This window comes from Amblyomma maculatum, chromosome 5, assembly GCF_055883805.1.
Source record: "Amblyomma maculatum isolate TAMU_Amacu chromosome 5, ASM5588380v1, whole genome shotgun sequence".
Lineage (NCBI taxonomy): Eukaryota > Metazoa > Arthropoda > Arachnida > Ixodida > Ixodidae > Amblyomma > Amblyomma maculatum.
This window is the reverse complement of record NC_139348.1, coordinates 147,505,214-147,526,505: the sequence shown is the minus strand read 5'-3', so window position 1 is coordinate 147,526,505 and position 21,292 is coordinate 147,505,214.

Here is a 21,292-nt window from a genome sequence, read left to right as displayed (position 1 = left end):
AAAGAACGTGTTAAATAATAATTACAGAAAAATAAAAGCAAAACACAAAAATCTGCGAGGTATTGTCAGTCCTTTGGACGAATCACATTAGGTGACGAGACATATACCGCTCTACCATATTTGGGCAAGCATGCTGATACGATATACACCTAAAAATCCAAGCAGCTGAGAGAACTCACTGGCGCCATGTAGTTAATTCATCAACGCATAGCTTCCGTCACCCCACTATATTGCTATTAATCCAGGTAAACAAAAAATGATTTCAGGTAGGTGACGAGCATATCAGTCTAGTGGTCATAGCTGACACTCACGTGGTTCAGGTGCTTCCCCTTGTATCCCTTATGGAAGGAAAATTTGGAGCTGGGTGACCGTGTGTTATTGTCTTTGGCATTATATTTTAGACCCTTTTTGCGCTGCATGCATTTGCTTCTCTCAAGGGAGAATCAAGTCGCAGCAGCTCAACTTGATTTCTCAGTAAAAATATTTATGGAAATAATTTAAAACTAAGATATGGCGCCCCTCGATTTTAATGAGTATCGTTTGCACGTGAAAACGCTCCGTGATCGCTGTTCAGAAGTAAATAGCAGACAAAACCAATGGCCTATTGAATCAATTCCGAAATAACGTTATCGACATGCGGACGGTTCACTCGCGAAGCTGCCTTCTAATGGCGGCTTCTAAATGTCACGCAACCCGCGCTTACGCGACATAAGGAAAAACGGCTCCTTCCTACACCACGTGCATCTATATCACATAGGCATTAAGCTATATTCTACCCACACTACTAAATGCAATAAAATCATAAATTTCGATCCAACATCAGATTGAAATGAGTGTGTTAGCTTGGTCTTCCAAAACTGTCATAAGCCTAAATCATTGCAAATATAATACAATAAAAAATGAGTTTTCATACCTTACATATACAGTGTCTTTATTAAAGTAAATTGCATATTGTCTGTTGTTTGTTTGTCTTTTTGTTTTGTTCTTTTGCAGAATTATACATGGTATGCAAATTGTCTTCCCACCGCCCCTGTTGTATGTGAGAGAAATGTGTGTGATTCACTGTGTTCTGTATATGTAGTTTTTAGTAATGTTTAGTTTTAAACATGATTATGCTGCATCTGTTCTATATTTTTCCGTTGAAATCTGCAACACTGTACTGCAATTTTGTAAGGGAAAGGGATCCCTCTTAATTTGTAGTTACAGCTTTTAGTTCTTGCTCCTTCCTTTCGAATAGAAGAAAAATAAACAATAAATTACTGAAAGTCGGCACTTCTTTCATACCGCATTGTGCATACTGAACTGTTTTCAATGCGCAGATGACGTATTGTATTAAACTTTATCTTGTTTTTCTTGAACGACCGGATTAATAACCTACCAGCAAACCAGTTCTAGCATATGATACTATAGGATTGCATGATATATCAGTCATACCTAACATATCAGTCCTGAATGCATGTATCGCCTCCAGCATGATTCGCAGCCAATGCACGGTCGCTTCCGGCCCCTTTGCACAAATGGCAACATTCTCACGATGCGCAACCCTAACTCGAAGTATGGGACTCCTATTATTTCCTATCCCTGCACAGTGCTTCTTTCAGCACCAACGTTTTAGCGGAAGTTCCCAAAACATGCACATTCAATTTTCACCGCTGAACACAGCTGACTGGTTTTCAAACTGGCGCCAACAAAAACTGCTCGATTCTCGAGAAACTCCAAGAGAACAGCTGTGAACGCCACATCAGAACGCTTAAGCTGCGTGAGCCGACCTCGTTTCTATCACTATGGTTGAAATACTAGCAACTTTGTTTATTCACATAGCAGATGGGCAAAGTCGAGACAATCAGTATTCTTCTGCAGCTTCAGCTTCTCATGCCTTTCTGTGCACACGTTTCTCTTTTTAAATCTCTTTGCTTTTTAGCAAATGCTTGAAATATTATTGTAGTATTTTTTATGTTTCCCATGTTGCGGATAACACTCCCAGTCTTTGTTTCAAAACATTATTGATGTGCGAAGACGGAGTCGATTATAAAGACCAATCACATTAGCCCATTTGCCCTTCTATTCTTTGTACGCCGTAGCAAACATTTTGTGTTATATTTCAGAAGACACGTTATGGGGGGGGGGGTGCTTCTTTTTTTAAAGTATGTGGTTGTTTCATAGCCTGTTTTTCAACCACCTCTTTCTGCCATTTTCATCGTATTTTCAAGAGTTTTTGTACAAAAACTATGCCTCAGGGTTCGGTACATGCTTTCCCAAAAGAAAATCTTAACAGCATCAATACCTGATTCAAACACACGTTTTCCTGTTTTTTTTTTTAGCTTTATTGAGTGAGGCAGGCAATTATGCGCTCTAATCCAGTAGGTAAGAGTCTCTTATTCTATGGAAGAAGTTACTTTTCACAACCGAAGCAAACTGCACAGATTCATTATATACCGCAGCAGGTAACCTCTTAGAATTATAAGCACAAATAGTTTTCTTAATTTAATGTGCAAATGAGCGCACGGACGCTACGCCTACGACATTCCTGGTGCCGTTGCTCTGTCAGCGAACCAATGAAAAGGTTTCCAGTGACAGCACTTCTGTTTCATATCGATGGGAATACGGAGCCTTTAGGTTTGTCAAGCTAAAACTTCATTTATCCTTTCCAAACAGGCAACTCACAGCGATTGCTTAAAAGAAAATGTCAGTGTTACGCATTCAGTTTAAAACTAAAACATTTCAGCAATTGCGGCCTGAGCTCAGCCTTTCTCAAGATTGGGATTACATGATGCTTGGTTGCCTTTTTAGTGTTGTTAACCGAACAGCTTAACAAACGAATTAAAATTGACAGGTAAATGTACAAGCAGAGAAACGTACAAAAAGAGTGTAAGATATATTTGGTGTTTCTTGTTTTGTTAACATATGGCGGGTCATTACTGATCAGACTAAATAGTTTCAGTACATAGCACTGCTTGTCACCTGCTCATATTCATGTGCACATAGCTACAATTTCATATATTTATATATAGCCCAGCTTCCGTACGATGCATCTATGCAATCCCTGTTGCTCTTGGTCTGCTAGCGCAGCAACATAAACTTTCCTAATAGGTCTGCTAGTGCGACACACAAATGTTGAGTCGGAGCTTTCTCCAAAAATACACAAAAATAAACTCCTAAATTATCCAGAAGCTTAAAAAATCCGTGATCTGAAACATCTTTTCTCCGTTCAGAATTTAAGATTTCCCTTAGTTAACCAAAAGCGGACTGACAAAAGCGGGCATCATCTAGCTTACATATTTATATTCAAGGCATACAAAATAATCTATTAAATAACTTCTGAGAACCACTTATTCTCGCAATAAATTCATCCATTTTTCAAAAGGCACAGCACAATCACGCCAAGTTATTCATAAGTTCACCAAATAAACATGAAGCCTCAGCTTTCCAGGCGAAAGTTTATTAGGTAACTGTTTCAGCTGTAGCACTTCTTTGCAATGGGTAATAATAGCAACAGCCTGGCACGATTGCCGTTATGCAGATTTAAAAGCATCCAGAATGCAAGCTACGTGCTGTAAAAAGGAACAGCGTCATTTCACCACAGCTCCACACTTCAGGTAACAGAAACAAAAACGATATTATGTACGCTTTTGCTGTTGTTCTTGCGGTGTGTTTTCGAGATGTCGGATGACGGCGAGGATTTTTTACGCGCTGGGCCGAACGGTGACGACACAGAGGCTGAAGCTGTTGTGCTGATGTCCTGTGGTGTTCTGGGGGTACTCCTGATGTACTGATACTCTTACCGCTCGGGAGCGGCCCGTAATATTTGGTGGTGTGAGCCGGGTAAAAATATCCGGGGACTGCACCCTGGAGCTCCGAAGTGGCCGCCAAAGTGTATCTCTAACAATACCACTAGGCACATCCCCATCCATAGCTGCAATAACAGCGCCACCCGCTGTCACGGCACAGCCTCGGGAGCCGGGTATTGGCGGCACCGATGAAGTCGATGTCGACAACTGGCTTTCCGTGCATGATCGGGTAAGAAAGCACAACAGCTGAGACGCTACTGTTATGTTCGGCAACGTCATTTTCTAGCTGGTGGGAACGGCACGCGTCTGGTTCGAGACACATGATGAAGATATATCTTAGAATATTTTAAAATGAAGTTGAAAGACCGGTTTGAAAAGCCAGACATGGTGCTAAAGACACACAAACAAGGCAGGGGAACAGGACACATATGCTAGCCGCTAGCGTGTGCCCTGTCCTCCTACCTTCTGTGTGTGTGTGTGTTTCTTGTGCGCTAGCACCATGTCTTAATTCGTTCACTAACCATTCCAAATAAGAACATTGGAAAGCCAGTTGGATGCAAAACTCAGTTCAAAAAAAGGTCTTGCTTGTCGTACACAGTCAACCACCAAGTCGTACATATCGTACACTCAGGATGTCCTAGCGCTGTGCCGTAAAGTGGAGAGCGCTACATCAAAGACCGACAAGGTGAGTCATATTCTGAAGGTTATTTAATCTTCTGCTCTGCGAAGAGTGTACCACCTTTGAACCCGTCCTCCAGGTTTGCCGGCCGTTTGAACTATCTAAACACCACCGAATCACTCCCCGCTTTGCCCGACTTTTAACACGGCTACTACGTCATAGTGAGAGGACTTACCTACCCTGCACCAGCCTTCGCACACAGGAAATTTGACTAGAATGATTTGCAGGGAACTAGAGGCTCTGAACCCCGTCGCCTTTGCTCCTTAGCCCACCAAATGAATGATTGCCCTCATTAAAGAAGTCGTTCGCGAAGAGTTTGCGAAAATGGGCCTGAACTCCGCCAGACCCTCTGCACAACCTTGTTGCCTACACGCCACGCCAAGGGTTGCTGCTGCTTCCACTCGTACTAAGATTTTCCCTGTGCGCTACCACTTCCAGAATTCTTCAGAATGGCGCACCTCCGATGGAAGACCCATTTGCTTCCACTGCTCACGAGTCGGCCAAATTTCTCGCCATTGCCGCAGCTGCTGGTGTTCACTTTATGATAGATGCGATGACTCCAGTCATCGTCGCATGATGACCCTCCCGTCGCCTTCAACCAATCTTCCAATATATACCAAGAAAGGCGCTACCTCTCTTGAGCAGTGTTTCAGAAGCTGTTGTCGTTGGAATGTGGGCTGCTCATGTTAATATTGCCAACCGTACTACTCTTGCGCTCTTCACCGTTACAGAACGCGCTCCTCACCATGTGATTCTCGGCATAGATTTTTTGACAAGCCTCTCTGCCTTTATCAAATGCACAACTGGCCCTCTATGCTTAAACGTCCCGCTCTGCTCAGACAGCGCCGCGCTGATGAATTTGTTCGCCTGCCGCCCGAGCTTCCAGATATGTTCCCACGTCTCCGTTCCCCTGTGTTCCTTAGAGCACCTACCTCAATAAAGTTGTTGCCTATCTAACTTACTTCCCCTATTACTGATGTTCTCAGCGCAAAGTCATCCTTCTTCACACCGTCGTCACCATCACCGCCAACTGCACCTTATTCGATTCGATTCTTAACTTCAGCATTCCTGCCCCAGTCTTGCCACCAGGCATCGCACTTCCGAATCTGTTTCCCCCTACCGAGTGCACACTTTCTGCTGTCACCACTGAACACCAGCTAGATCAATGTGCACTCCAGCTCAAGGCAACTTACCATTCCGACCTTACATCCGCAATGATGCTACGGATTTGCCACCACAGAACGCCCTCGCCCTCGCGCAACTCTTGGATGCCTGCATGCACATCTTCGATTTCGGCAACTTTCCTTTCGTCCAAACTCCCGTTGCGATACACACTGCATTAACACCGGTGATACTAGCCTGATCCACCGCTGGCCGCAGCCTGTATCTCTTTCTGAGTGCCAAATCATACAAACAGAAGTCAACAAGATGCTGGCGAACATCATCTTCGAGCCCTCCAGCAGTCCATGGGCATCACCTGTCGTCTTAGCGAAAAAGAAAGAAGAGAGTTGGAGATTCCATGCTGTTTACCGCCACCTGAATGCCATCACAAAGAAAGGCGTTTACCCTCTGCCCTGAGTAGACGACGCGCTGGATTGTCTGTATGGAGCCAGCTATTTCTCATCAATTGATTTGCCTTCAGGATACTACTAAATTGCAGTAGACAAATGCGATCGTGAAAAATCGCCTTTGTTACCCCTGATGACCTGTGCCAATTGAAAGTTACGTCTTTTGGCCTCTAAAACGCACCCGCGGCATTCCACCGTATGGTGAACTCACTCTGCGTGGCTTCATATGGACCACGTCATTTTGCTATCTCGATGACGTTGTAGTATTCTCCCCGACGTTCGGAACCAGCCCCACTCTTCTTTCTACGATCATTTTCATCATCCGCAATGCTGGTCCTCACATGAATGAAAAAAGTACATCTTCGGCTATTGCCAGATAAAGGTCCTTAGTCACTTAGTTGACGAAGCAGGAGTCAAGCCTGACCCTGCTAAAAGTCCGTGCCATCATGATTTACCAACTTCGCGTTCTAGAACTGATGTGCTCAGTTTCCACAGCGTGTGCTAATATTTACGACGATTCATCCAGAACTTCGCCGGCATTGCCCGGTCGGTCACCGCTCTCCTCAAGAAGAACGGGCCGTTCTCTTGGAGCCCTGATGAAGCTCGCGGCTTTGAAGCCCTGATTTCGGCCCTCACCGCTCCCCTCTCCTGGCACATTTCAAACTTCGGGCACCTAGGAAATTCGAACCGATGACCAGTGGCCATGATTTTGGGGCTATTATTGTCGAGTGCTAGCATGGCGTCTCCTGTGTAATTGCCTACGCCTGCCACCTGCTACTCCATCCGAGAGCAGCCATTCAATTACCGAACGAGAATGGCTCGCACTTGTCTGGGCATTGAATACATTCCGCGCTTATTTGTTGGAGGGGCTCTTTTTCGAATCGACAGGCCACCATGCCTTTTGTTGTCGGTCGTCACTTAAGAACCCTACCGAGCGCTTAGTTCGCTCTGCCTTGCACTCGTCCTGGCGTGTTCATCTATTTTCGTGCAGTCTTTTTTGAGCCTAACCTTTTATGGCAGTACAAGAATATTTATATTTCTGCTTTTTCTCATCCTGGTCGTATTTATCTGCCTTCGTGTCTTCTTTCTTGCCCATAATCTTTCATGGAATTACAAGAATCTTTATATTTCTCCTTTTGGTCCACTTGAGGACGACGAATCAATCTCGAGCATGTTTTAAAGGCGGTTAAATTAAAGACAACCCTGTATTGATTCATTTCGTTCCAGGTCAAAAGCTTTCATAGTCAAAATTACTGAAAACTTGAACTTAGTGTCCCGTATAGCCGTTGTCATCATTGAAAGTCGAACCATATAAGCCATACCATGTTCCTGTTGTTTGCTAAGAGACGTAGCAGTCACAGGCTAAATTGGCATGGTGAAATATTTTAGAAGAAAAAACACCACGAACGACGCTGCAAGAAAAAGAAAGCAAAGAGGAATGCGCCAAAACGTCGAATGTAGGTGACTCGAAAGGACCTAGATATTCCCTAAGACTCCGGTTTATGGGCGCATTATTGAGACTTAGTGCTGGTACAGTCGCTTCTCTCCCGGGATTAACGCTCTTTCGTTCACATATATTATAGCACAGCGGACGGCACTGTAATAGCCTTTCGTCCTCACGATGAGAGGACAAGGCCCTTAAGTTCAGAAAAATGGCACTGAGTATAAAGTTTATCATAAAAACGCTGAATCTGTCAAACAGTTAGGAAAGAGAAGCATGCAATCAAACCAAACAGCTGTTTAGGCAAACGATGAGAAGCAACCTTGAGAGCGCAAAGTTACCAGTCAAAAGGTCGAACTTTTCGTTCTTTTTTTTATGCTATGCGCTGAAAATAACAATGCTTTTCGTTTTCTCTCAAACACTTTATTAACTTTCGAAATCTCTTCTATTGGCTTAGCGCTTCCATGATATGACTTTTTTGTTTTGGTGTTTTTACGGATTCAACCTCATATATAACGTGTTGGGCGTAGCTCTGTAATGTTCAGATCAAGAGCGCTGTGTTTATCGCGATAATGTCATCCGCAAATTGCTTTCGGTGTTTCGTTTTAGTTTGCGGTAAGTTGCTTCGACGGCATAATGCAGTTATAGCGTTTCTTCGCACTCTGCAGGAAAGTGAACGTCTATTACCAGGTTTTGGAAACGCCTAGTAAGCATTTAGGTTTTGTATAAACGATTCGCTGTGACGCGTTCTTCATCCCCGCGCCGAATTATGTCTTTTTAAATTGCTTTCTGAGTATTTTAATGGTGTCGTTTGATAACTGAAAAAAGAACGTTTTAGAAACAGCACAACGGCGCAAAAACTGCTTAAGAACTTTTTCCCAGCCGACCCATCCAATTCCGCATTACGTTTTGATAGGTTTATTTTACCTGCTGCATAGTTACAGCGTGAACAGCGTGCGGGATTCGCGGATGGCTACTTACTTGATACGGAGGATGAGAGGATAAGTTTCTACGGGACGCTCTCTTAGTGAAGGTGTTCTTAGTCTGTTTAAATTGTGCTGCATTTTAAAAGCTATACATGTCCCAAAGCAAACCAATAAACGTTTAGATGTGTTTGTAACAATTTCAGTCTGACGTTGATGAACAGCAGCACTATATAAAAGCACGCATGTTTCACAACCCATACCTACTGATCATTACATGCCTGCTGCGCAGCAGAGGACAAGTACTTATGAAGAAACTAACAACATGAGCGCTTCTGCTGTTCGTCTCGCCTTTTGCCCTTGTCCTCTGCTGCGCTGCCGTCTCGCTGCGATCATGCACAAACACACCCGAAACGCAGCGCTACCTTTGCGCTCATCGCTACAAATTCCCCTAAAATTCATGGGTATTTTAAAGGCATTTTATACAGACATAAGGTTTAATATTTTATACAGTAATTGTCTTTATATATAAAATGAAGTAAAATTTTGGTAATGAACATGATCGTCATCGAACATTAGTGCTTATGCAGAAGCTTCCAATTAGGTCATTGGAATATCAAAACTTTGATAAGTGCCATGTACTGATGGCGATATGGAACCTAATCTAAGTAAATGCGTATTGATGTATAAGCTAAATAATAACATTGTTTATATATACCTCTTTGTATTTGACATTTGCCTTTGCTGAAATACGTAAGGTAAACATGATTTTGCTTCTAAAAGCAATCGCGGTATCCCTAGCTTGCAATTGGCAAAGTAGGCACAACGGTGTCTACTGCCAGCCTGCACACATCGTAACGACGACTTTTGAGCAGGTAACCGGTAAAATGTCTTCAAGATATTATTATTGCGTTTGCGTTTGTGTGCACTTTTACATCCCAACCATGTTTATTATCTTGAACTTGCGATAATCTGTATGTGCGATGTCAGTGCACATTGAAGATTCCCAGGTGGTCGAAATTACTCCGTAGCCCTTTACTACGGCTCCTCTTTCTCTCTATTCACTTTCACTTCAATATTCCTCCCGTTCCTTACGCGCGGTTCAGGTGTCCAGAGAAACAAGTGTGACAGATACTGCGCCTTTGTATGCATTTTGTGCCAAAAACCAAATTCAGTGTATGTCATTCATGGAATTTTTGAACATTGTAGAGTGCACAGTTTAATGCAACTGATTTTCAATTCTAAGAATGTTCGCTCAGACCGCTCTTGCAAACAAGATGTCTTGTTTAACATTTGTCATTAGACGCCTACACATAACCCATAAAGAAAGCTGCTTGAGCGTTCTCGCGCGCAAGCGTCACGCACTTTTGGCGAACATACAGGCGCTATGGGCTCTTCAACCCCTATGTCTATTACCTCTAAATTTCCACATGCCTTCCTATTTATCTTTCTGTGGAATGTGATCGGCGGTGTTCGAAGTGTTCATGAGGAGGTGCAGTGGATAGTATATATACAAGCGCGTTGGGTCCAAGCGAACATTTTCGAAATTGCTGCACTGTTTCTTCCATTTCCAGAGGTGTACACTACAAAACAATATCTTATAATGTATTACTCTTTTTGCAGCCCTACAAATACCCTCTGCTCTGTGCAACGGTAAGCAGCTGTAATAGTTTCTTACACACTCTAACATTTTGCGAGCTTAGAAGCGCGATAACCACCATAAAATTCTGTACCAATTTTTTTAGAGTTTCAGAGTAATAGCTCTTTTTCTCCAGATACAAACCAGGGATGGTTTAGCTCCATGCGGGTCACCTTGAAGCTGATGTAAGGTCAAACTGCGATTTAGCTTGTCTAGTGACGAGTGCTGCCCAATCTGCTGCGCTATGCTGAGCTAATGCATGACCATATTCCTAAATGACCACATGACTAGGACTAATGACATTTTACTATTGACCTTGACTTTGAATAATGAAAGGACATTGGTTTTAAATGACTTCAGAAATTGCATGGTATGCAGGCGACGTCATCAGCTCAACACATGGCTCATGTAGAACGAAGCGAACAATTAAGCTATCTCTCGTCTAACCTGGTATAACTGCATCTAGCACTTCTATATTTTTCAGTGTTATGGTGCAGTTTCCAACCAGAAGGATCAAGTGCAAGTGTTTTTGTTTCTTACTTAACCTATATCGTCCTTATGTGAAACAGCGTCAACAATAATGTTTAGCACTCAACTCCAAAGAAGAATGCACAATGCAAATAGCATACAATATCGCGTAGCTACATTCGCCATTTTGCCCATGCTTTAATACAACCCAACAGCTTCCGACTAAAACAGGCTCATTTAGGCGAACAAGGTCTGCAGGCAGTTTGTGCAAGACGAAACCAAAATAAACTGAGAGAAAAGGTGTCAGACTTTGCGGTAATCAAAAGCTAAACAATATACACATATTGTACACATATATACACATATTTCATGTCGAAGCTGCATCATGACTGCTCTTATTTCATCATTCCAGATTCAGCCGAATGCAAACTTCGTCAATTGTACACCCCGCTAGGTCCGGTAGGTATTTTGTTCCAAGACACAAAGGAATTAGAGGGATGCCTCGGCTGGCAATATCTGGCGTGTTTCGAGCTGTGCTTATTTGCAGCAGTCCTGACTACATAAGGGGCGTATATGCAGTCCTTAAAACAGGGCGGTCAATTTTAGTATCTAGAAGTCAAAGTTCCGTACTCTTACTAAATACAAGGACGACTCTCATCTATGAAGCATTTTCTCTTTATTTTGTTCTCTTCGCAGTACCGAAGTATTATTTAGAAATACATTTTTGGCCTTAAAACAAGCGTTGCCGCCTGGCGAAACAAAACCTGGACCTAGATTTAGATGTTTGATTGGATAGGTACAGTCTCTTTGTGAAGGGTCGCCTTATTTGCTGAATGCTGACCGATGTCACTCTCACTGCCCAGACGGTACGCGATCAATGGCAGCGCTTTTAGATATTCTTGCTCGTTATTTAATTTATTTTAGCTCGGCAGGCATTGTTGAAGGAGTTTGCTCTCTCCCAAGGCGGCTCTGAAGGTCATAAAAGCGGCATAATTGCTCAAGTACAGCCGCATTCAAGACAGAATTGTAATATAGCGCGTTGAAAAACTGTCATGTCTCAACGAAAATATGGTTTTACGGCAATACTTTAAGCGCGCGTACGATTATTTGTACGCCTTGCAATTAATATTGTTGTTTGGTGCAAAACGCGCTTTTTTTACTTTCTATACCGCGCTACCCATTCGCTTGGTATTGCTAGCAGCAGGGAAAAATCACGCTTCCTTGTAGCACTAAAATACTTCTTCTGGCCGAAAATAACGCAAACTAAATATGTGTATACTTGGAAGAGAAATCATCCGGCCAGGCATGAAGCTCGCGCGTAAGTTCGTGTTATTGATCACAACTTGCTATGCTTTGTGCAGCTCAGCTTCTGTCAAGGACATTTGAAAAAAAAAAAAAAAAAAAGAACCCAACAAAACAAAACCGACCTCTCTAATAGGCCTGCATTGACCCTTTTCCAGCATGCTTGTCATACGCGTATCAATCGTTTGGTAAAACTTTAGATCGTCCGCAACGGGTCATGTAAGCTCATGTGCCAGAAAAATAATTGCATGCTTGCTGAGACTGTCATCTTTTTTTATGGTAATGGCGGTGTATACTAAGGTGTGTTGAATATTGTGCCTGTTCTGAATATAACTAACGCACATTTTGGAGCAACAACTGTACACCACGGGGCAGCTCCCTGACGCTCCTTATATCCTTATAGCAGAGATGACCGGCTGGAAAGGAGACCTTTTTTTCCTTTTGCCGGTTTTCCTTCCGCGCGCCCCCCTTGTCACGTGTTCCCCAGACGTCATATTGTCTGAAAACAAAGAGAGGTCTATCAGCCGCTCACATTTTGCAACCTAGAGTTAATCCAGTCATTTAGTTTTGTGGAAAGCCCACTTTTCTTTCATATAGTGCGCAGAGAAGTCTGAGAAAGCGATATTTTTTGTGCGCACAAGCGATCACATGAACTTATTTGTCAACACTATACCCAATTACAAGCGCAACCTATTAAAAGTTAAATATCATTATACTATCGGTCATTGCGACACCGACGCTTCTGCTTGAAGAGAGAAGTTCTCATTGGTCATTACCAAGTCAACGTTATGATTTCTACGTTTCCACAAAGGACTATTACATCGCTGAGCGCGGAGAAGCACAAATAAAAATATTGTTCTTATTTCCAGACTAGTCAAAAATTAATAATGCCATAGAGCTGTAGTCAACAAGAAAGCCCAATGGCAGTGAAGCATTCGCACGAATGAAGTGGCCCTTTTGTGTGGACGAAAAAAATAGAGGCCCTCTTTTTCATCACACCAAAGCACACCGATCGGTTGATACAATGATGGCCATAACGAGTTCAGCTCTACACGAAAGTAAGAAGACAGAGCACCGCCGACAAGAGCAAAATTGAAAATCGGCCCTGACAAAACATTGCGATCCCATATGAACAACTCATAGCTGCGAACCGATGTTCTGAAGAATCAGTTCAGTTCAGTCGTTCCGTCGTGTCCGACTCTTCGTGACCCTATGGACCATGTCACGCCACGCTTTCCGGTCTCTCACTATTTTCCTAACATCACATAACTTCATCTGCAGTGCCTCGAGGATGCCATCTAACCATCGCGTTCGTTGCCTGCCCCTTCTCCGGCGACCCTCAACCTTTCCCAACGTCAAATCTTTCTCCAGCGACTCCTGTCTTCTCATCAGATGACCAAAGCAGCTGAGCTTTAATTTTAGAATTTGACCCTCGAATGAGCAGTCAGGGTTTATGGTCGACAATATCGACTGATTTTATCTTCTGGCAGTCCAAGGAACTCTCAAGAGTCTTCGCCGGCACCACAATTCAAACGCGTCAATTCTTCGGCGGTCAGCCTTTATCACAGTCCAACTCTCGCATCCATACATCACAACTGGAAAGACCATAGCACGAGTTATACGGATCTTGGTTGGCAGACTAATGTCTCTGCTGTTTACAAGGCGGTCAGAGCTAACCATTGCTCTCTTCCCCAGAAGCAGGCGTCTCCTAATTTCATGGCTCCAGTCTCCTTCCGAGGTAATCTTGCAGCCCAAGAAGAGAAAATCTGTCACAGCTTCCACTTCTTGTCCCTTGATGCTCCAGGACTTGATAGGGCAAGACGCCGTGATCTTTGTCTTTTAATGTTCAGTTTAAGCCCAAACTTCTCACTCTCTTCTTGTACGCTCAGCAGAAGTCTCTTGAGCTCCATTTCACTTTCTGCCATTAAAGTGGTATCATCCGCATACCTAAGGTTGTTGATACGTATTACAGCAATCTTCACTCCAGCTGAAGACTCGTCCAGACCAGCCTTTCTTATGATACACTCTGCATATAGGTTAAATAGGCAGGGCGACAGTATGCAGCCTTGCCTCACTCCTTTCTCAATCGGAAACCAATCAGTAAGACCATGCCCAGTTCTGACTTTGGCCTCTTGCCCTTCATACAAGTTCCTGAGGAGACAGATGAGGTGAATTGGAACCCCCATCTCTTGGAGAGCTTGACACAATCTGCTGTGATCTACGCAGTCAAACGCTTTCGCATAATCAATAAAGCAGAAGCAGATGGGTTTCTGGAACTCTGTTGCTTTTTCCATGATCCAGCGAAGGTTGGTAATTTGGTCTCTAGTTCCTCTGCCCTTGCGAAACCCAGCTTGCACGTCCAGAAGCTCCCGATCCACATACTGCTGCAGCCTACCTTGGAGGATTTTCAACATCACCTTGCTAGCATGCGAAATAAGCGCGGTCGTGCGGTAGTTGGAACAATCTTTGTCACTGCCTTTCTTTGGAATGGGGATGTAAACTGACCTCCTCCAATCTTGTGGCCACTGCAGGGTTGTCCAAATCTTCTGACATAATGTATGCAGAATGTTAACAGCGTCATGGTTGAGGTTTTGAAGCAACGCAGCTGGAATGCCGTCAATTCCGCTAGCTTTGTTCTTAGCAAGGCTGGCTAAGGCCCATTCAACTTCACTCTTCAGGATGCCCGGCTCGAGGTCAGTAATCACAACCGTCTTAGGTCAGGTTTGCACATTCGGGTCCTTCTTGTACAGTTCTTCTGTGTATTCCTGCCACCTCTTCTTTATCTCTGAGGCTTCAGTGAGGTCCTTGCCTCGTTTGTCCTTTATCACGCCCAGCTTAGCACAGAAGCTTCCTTTGATATCTTTGATTGTCTTATACAGAGTTCTTGTGTTCCTTAATTGGCTGTTGTCCTCAACTGCTTGGCACTGTATGTTCAGAAAGGCATTCTTATCTCTCCTTGCTATTTTCTGAAAATCCGCATTGAGAACCTTCTTTCTCTTTCTCCCATAACTTTTGCCATCCTCCTTTCCTCAGCTATTTGCAAAGCCTCTTCAGATAACCAGTTTGCTTTTTTGCATTTCTTTTGCTTTGGAACTACCTTAGTAGCAACTTCTTGTATTATATCACGAACATCAGTCCACATCTCTTCGGGCTCTCTGTCTTCTAGATCTTATTCTTGAAATCGATTCCTCACTTCCACAGCATATTCTAATGGAATTTGATCCAGTTCATACCTGAAAGCCCTTCTAGTTTTCTGCGTTTTCCTTAATCGAAGCTTAATTTTGGCAACAAGAAGCTGATGATCGGTGCCACAATCGCCCCCAGGCCTTGTTTTTACTGCTTGTATAGCGCTTCTCCATCTCTGCCGGCAAAGAATATAATCGATCTGATTCCTGTACAGACTGTCCGGTGAAGTCCATGTGTACAGGCGCCTCTTGTGCTGTTGAAAATGAGTATTCGCTATGGTCAGGCTGTTTTCTTGACAAAACTCTACTAACCTCTGCCCAGCTTCATTTGGCTCACCAAGACCGAACTTGCCTATAATTCCGGATATTTCTTCACTCCCGACCATAGCATTCCAGTCTCCTATGAGAAAAACGACGTCTGATGATGGGGTGCGGTCTAAAAGGCATTGTAGGTCCGCATAAAATCTCTCAACGTCAGCTTCTTCAGCACTAATGCACAACTGAAAATAACGTGAAAAAAATTTCGAGGGACTTCAGAGACTAAAGTAGTGAAAGGTGCAAGCCTGAGTGCCACATTCTGCTACGCAACTGGCACTAATTAGTAATTAATTGATTAGTTATTGACAAATATTTAAGCAGGTAAATATTTACCTGAGCAAAAAAGCATTCAATAATTTGCTAATAATGAATTACTTAATCAGTCATCAATTGCTAAATTATCAATTACTATTAATTACTCATTGATTCACATATAGCCATATAAGGTATGCATTCGCGCATACTGTGGTGATGCTCTGTGATTGGTCGAGATCTATATGATGTCATCCCGCCTCGGCCCATCAGAAAGCCGCAAAAGCGGGGCACATTTTCTACACAACAGCTTGAGCCATTCAAGGTTTTCGCCTTAAAATTAGAGGATCTCTTAGATGTCTCTGAAGACGAGAATGACGAAAGCCTGCCTTTCCTTATCTATCATTTGCTTCTCATTGTTTGCCTTTTATCGGCGTTCGCTGCAGTGCTACATATAATTATAATTGGTTTACAGGAAAGGAAAGGCGCAATATCTGTAACACACACTCTGATAAGTGTGCGTTTGGACGGTAAACCATCCCTCTTGTGGTGTGGCGTTCCTTGGCGCGCGTTCAGGTGTGGGATATTGCAGATGGCAGGAACGCTAGACAAGATGAAACTTCTGGTTGGTCGCTTCACATTTAGCGGCTGCTGACGTCACTTCTCCGTCAACCAATCAGGTGCACCGTTCGCACGGACAGCTTTTCTCCACGACAGTATGAGCCATTAAAAGGTTTCACCTTAATCCACGAAGCCTTTCAGCCATCTATAGCATTTTCTCTTCAGCCGTCTTAACTGGTTTCAGTTATTCGGTTTTCTGGTAATCACTACCGAATGGTCAAAATAAAAATGCTATTGCTAGTAGCTTCCTGAATTATTATTTGCCTGAAAGACTACTTTCAAGTAATTACATTCACCTAGTACCCTACTACTACGAGTACACGTTAGCCTACAGCCTAGCCCAGGCCGCAGCACCAGTTGATTACAGTAGCAAATAGTATTTATTTATTACACCTCTTTCTTTTATAGCCCAATTCGTCTCTGAGGCAGAAGGTGGCTAATATACAAGCAGATGATTTCAAATGCTCGATTTGTCAAGGAAATAGTATGTTTTTTCTCCGTTACAATGAACTATTCTTAGAGGTCGGTGATTGCTGTTAGAAAGGTATAAATCATTACAACAGCATCGCTATGGGTGTTTCAATGTTTTCGTCCTCATTGTAACCCCTGATGTTGTTTTAAAGAAGCGCAGGAGGAGGAGGAGGAGGAACAACTTTATGTATATTTTTTTATTTTCGAACAGATCAAGGTTGGATGCACTAAACGGTGTGGCCCTCAGGACGAGCGGGTGACAATCACTCAGCTCAATGGAGATTGCATTGTAAGTTCCATATTGCACTGATGCAAAATACCTCCAAGCAATTATAAGGTAACACACTTCAGAATGCTATTTTAGTCAAAATGATCCGTTTTATATGCAATTTTTTTAAAGTTCAAATTGGTTCTTTTTTTTTATTACATTCTTTAACTCAGGCACAAATGAAAGAATTTTCAAACCATCAATTATCGCTCGGATAGGATTCGCAAATTGACTCTCGGACAGTTCTGGCATCAAAATTAGAAAAGTGAACATCAATTAGGCATTTCCACGTGCTATGCAAGCCTAGTACCATTTTTATGTCATACAGAAATTGGCAGTCATTTTCTACAGCAAAGTAGAAGATTTAATGGAACTCTCTGCTATCCGCTCTAGGCTAACTCAAGAGTAAACCTCATCCCTACAAATATAAACACATGTTAACAGGCTCTGGCTATCCGCATAAAGTACAGTTCGTACATCATTGTACAAATAATTTATTTTTCAGCAGTACATACCTTCACGGGCAGAACCCCAACAAGCAAGTAAAGAGCGTTGTATAGCAGGCTGTATGTATAACATTTGTTTTATGAATAGCAATACATTTTGCTCGGGCCCAGAAGAGTACATGACCGGTACACAGGTACAACCAAGAATGTACCCCTAAGGCCTTTTTACAGCTGATTTTCGTCACACTAGCTAAATATTAACTTCAGAATTCTTTACATGAAATCATGTTGCTTTGAACAGTTTCACGAAACATACCTTCGCCGCCTACCACCAGTATGGCAATAATTTTACACAGCTACCATTTGCAAAGTCTTGCCGAGAATTGTTAATACAGCACGTTGAGAAGCGTATGCTCCTCTAGAGCATAGGGTAAAGAAGCAAATCTTTTTGTTGTGAAACTGGTTCGAAACCCAATGTCGGCAATGCTTTTTTCATTATTTACAGTTCGTGTTCATATGTTCTATCCACAAAACATCTCCTCAAATGTTGTCCGCGCGATTCATGAGCCAAGAAACGCTTTGGCGTTAGGATATAAAAGTCACTCTCGCTACCGACGCAGTGCAGCCAGACACCATGTGCATGGTAACGCTCGTTGAAGAGGAGGAAAAGTTACAAGTTTTACAGCAGACGGCCCTTTCACCGGCGGCGATTTTCAACTTACCTGCTCTGAGGTGCCGTGTATGGATGAACGCTATTTTAATAATTACCTATTTTCCAAAAAAATTAATCTCGGAGCTTAGACAGAGTAGCAATAATAGCATTTCATTGCCATCAAAATAGCACCCACAGCCTTTTTCCCTTGGCCTTGGACTCACGAAAAGAATATGTTGGGTGAAGCATACCATCTATTTTGATTATCGTCTAAGAATAAAGTGTTAGTTGAAACAAGGAGCAAATCAATTCTTTTTATCCTTACCGTCGTTTTGTTAAACCCATTGCGCTTGGTCATTGTTTGCCTTAACTAGGGCTTTTTTGGGGGGGGCAGCTCCTCATGCAAAATGAAATGAAACATGATGTCACCTACGCATTTCTCTTAGCCGATACCTTTTTTCCTTCCAGGCTATGCCTCTAACAACGCTGAATGAAATGAAACGGCATGTCACATATGCGTGCCACTTAGGCAAGTGCCAAGCAGGCGCATGCCGTGAGAGCGGAGTTAGTATTCTTTGTTGGAAAATATAAAATACTTTAATGAAAAGTTTGTTTTCTGCTCCTTCTGCCCCGCGCTTAGTCAGCTTGCTATGTTAAACCAACAATTGCGAAGTTCTACCTAAAATATTCTGCTAGGCACACTTTTCTTTGCTACAGTGGAAATTCTATGCAAACACTTCATCCTACTTTAGCAGGTTTCACCTGAATTACTTATTCTAATAACTAACCAGACTTGTTGAATAAGTGTGGCTGTAAAATTCTTTATAATGACGGTACCATTGTTTATACTCAAACCGCAGCATATGTATGTACGTTGTAGTTTGAAATAAAGAAAAGAATATGCATGCGCATTCTAGAAAATATTACAGCATGAAATATTATGGCAGCTTGCATCAGGATTCACAGTGGTCATTATGCCTCACATTAAGAAAGTAGCAGCAAATGAGGTCAATAAAAGAACGTTCAACTATGAAACGAAAGATAACATTATATAGGCATCAAAGAGTGCAAGATCTCCTTCAAAGGTACAGCTGGGCATCTTGCCACCACAAAACTGCATTCTTGAATTGCGCAAGCCGTCACAACTACGCGTATAAATAATGCTTGCCATGGCTCCTTTCAGGCACCGATTAGAACATTCGTGTCACCACTTGACTGTGTCGGCTCCAGTTGTGGCGGCTGGTTTCATTTTGTCATCGGCATCACAGCCAGTTTGGCTCTGATTAGGTCATTTTGCATACATGCATTTTCCCCGCATCTTTTATTATTCACAGTGTGATAGATATGTTCTTAGATTGATTCAGATATTCGTGCATGTACTTGAAGCGAAATGAGGAGTAAGTGGACGTGTATTTTAAGGCGAAATTTTAATGGCTCATCGTTGTCAGCAAAAGTGTTACACTTTTGCGGCGGCTCTGATACTGAAAAAATAAATTAATGAACCTTGTCTCCCACCGGGGAATTGAACCTCAATCCATTGATGATGATCATAAGCTCTTTATTTACTTTTAAAATAGGAGAACTAGCCGAAAGACTAGTTGCACTGCTTAGAGGAGGTCAGCAGGAATCTCTGCGGCCTCCAATGCCTTTCCAGCCCAGCGCTTTACCACTGCGCCACATCCCGGAGTTTTTCTTCTTTATTGCCTGGCTTTGGCACACGACATAAAACACAAGGAAGCTGCGATCGAAACACCAAAAACGACACACAAAGCAGTGTACGTGAATGGCAGGCTATCACTGTGACAAGGATGTCAGACCTGCTAGAATTTATTTTCGAGAGGGTATGTAACGTGCCAAATGGCACTCAAGGGTAGAGCCGTTGTTGTCGCTGCGGGAGCTTTAAAGCGGCAAGGCTAGTCTAACACTGGCTGATCATGACATTGATTCATGCGCCAGGCCCCGGATCGTGAAACGCTCTTCATAATTCCCCTTGTTTACTGTGAGAACGATAGCGAAATTCAGCGAGTGACAGATACAGCACCTTTCCTTTCCTGTAGACGAATTATAGAACGCCGGTGAAATTTAATGCGTTCAATGAAATGCTGGTTGTGTTCGAAAAGGGGCGGACGATGTACCGTCACGGGTCATGACGTAGCAAGGCAATTAAAGCATATACGAAACTCACCCCACCGGGCGTCCGACCCAGGCCTCCGTGCGCCCTTTGATTTGCCGCTTCCTCGAACGCCGCACCACACAGCAAACAGAAGCAGATCCAGATGGCTAGGAGGCGTTAGTACAGAAGGCATCAGCGACATTTGAAAATGATTTGCAGGATAGAAAAGGCGCAGTATCTGTCACAATTCTCCGCGTACACATGTACCATGCCCTACAGGAAGAAAGGAATACGAAACAGTAGTCCCACTCTTTACTCGAATCATCATTCACCACTACATTCGCAACAAATACGACCAGAATGCGGCACTCAGGCTTTCACCTTTCACCACTTTAGAAGTGTCTCGTAATTTTAATAAGTTGAGATGCGAATCTAATCTATGACGAACCTTTGTGTGGCTTGCCGCGATACTTATTCTATGGAACACTTTTTTCCTATCCTGCATTGGCTTCGCTTCTCTCCTCATTATTCAGTTGAAGGTCCTGCTCATTCGACCAGAGCTTCTATCTGTTCCTATTCTCCTGCCCTTCGGTGCAAACGCCAAGGGATAGGTCCTGGAACCAGTGTGCGATTCCGTAATGACTATATAATTACATCAGGTAAATTACTCTGCTAGAATGAGAATTCATTGATTTTCATTTTTCTTTTGAAAATGTGAAATTTTATTTTTAGACTCAAAATTATCTAAATTACTGCTGGTCCACGGGCCTTTGTATCAGAAATGCACCCTGGCTAATGCCCCTACAAGTGCATATGCAATTAGCACTGACAACATAGTCATTTTTTCGACACACGCTAAGAACTAACCTTTGGATCCTAATGATGCTCAGTTCCCTCTCCACACCCTAGATACAAATCTCATCTTTCTCTACCTCGTTCTTCAAACGCGCGCGCGAATCCTTGCGCTCTGACCCTGACTTGAGATGCTTCACAGAAAGCTGCTGAAGCTGGAAGTTCAAAGCTGCAGCGAAACGTACTACACACGCAGCTGAGAAACTACAACAATGAGTATTGTGCACTTTTTATTCTCTTCTCTTCTCTTGCACAGTGACCTTCGTTTCTTCTTTCGTTTAAGGAACGAACTCCACAGTACACGCT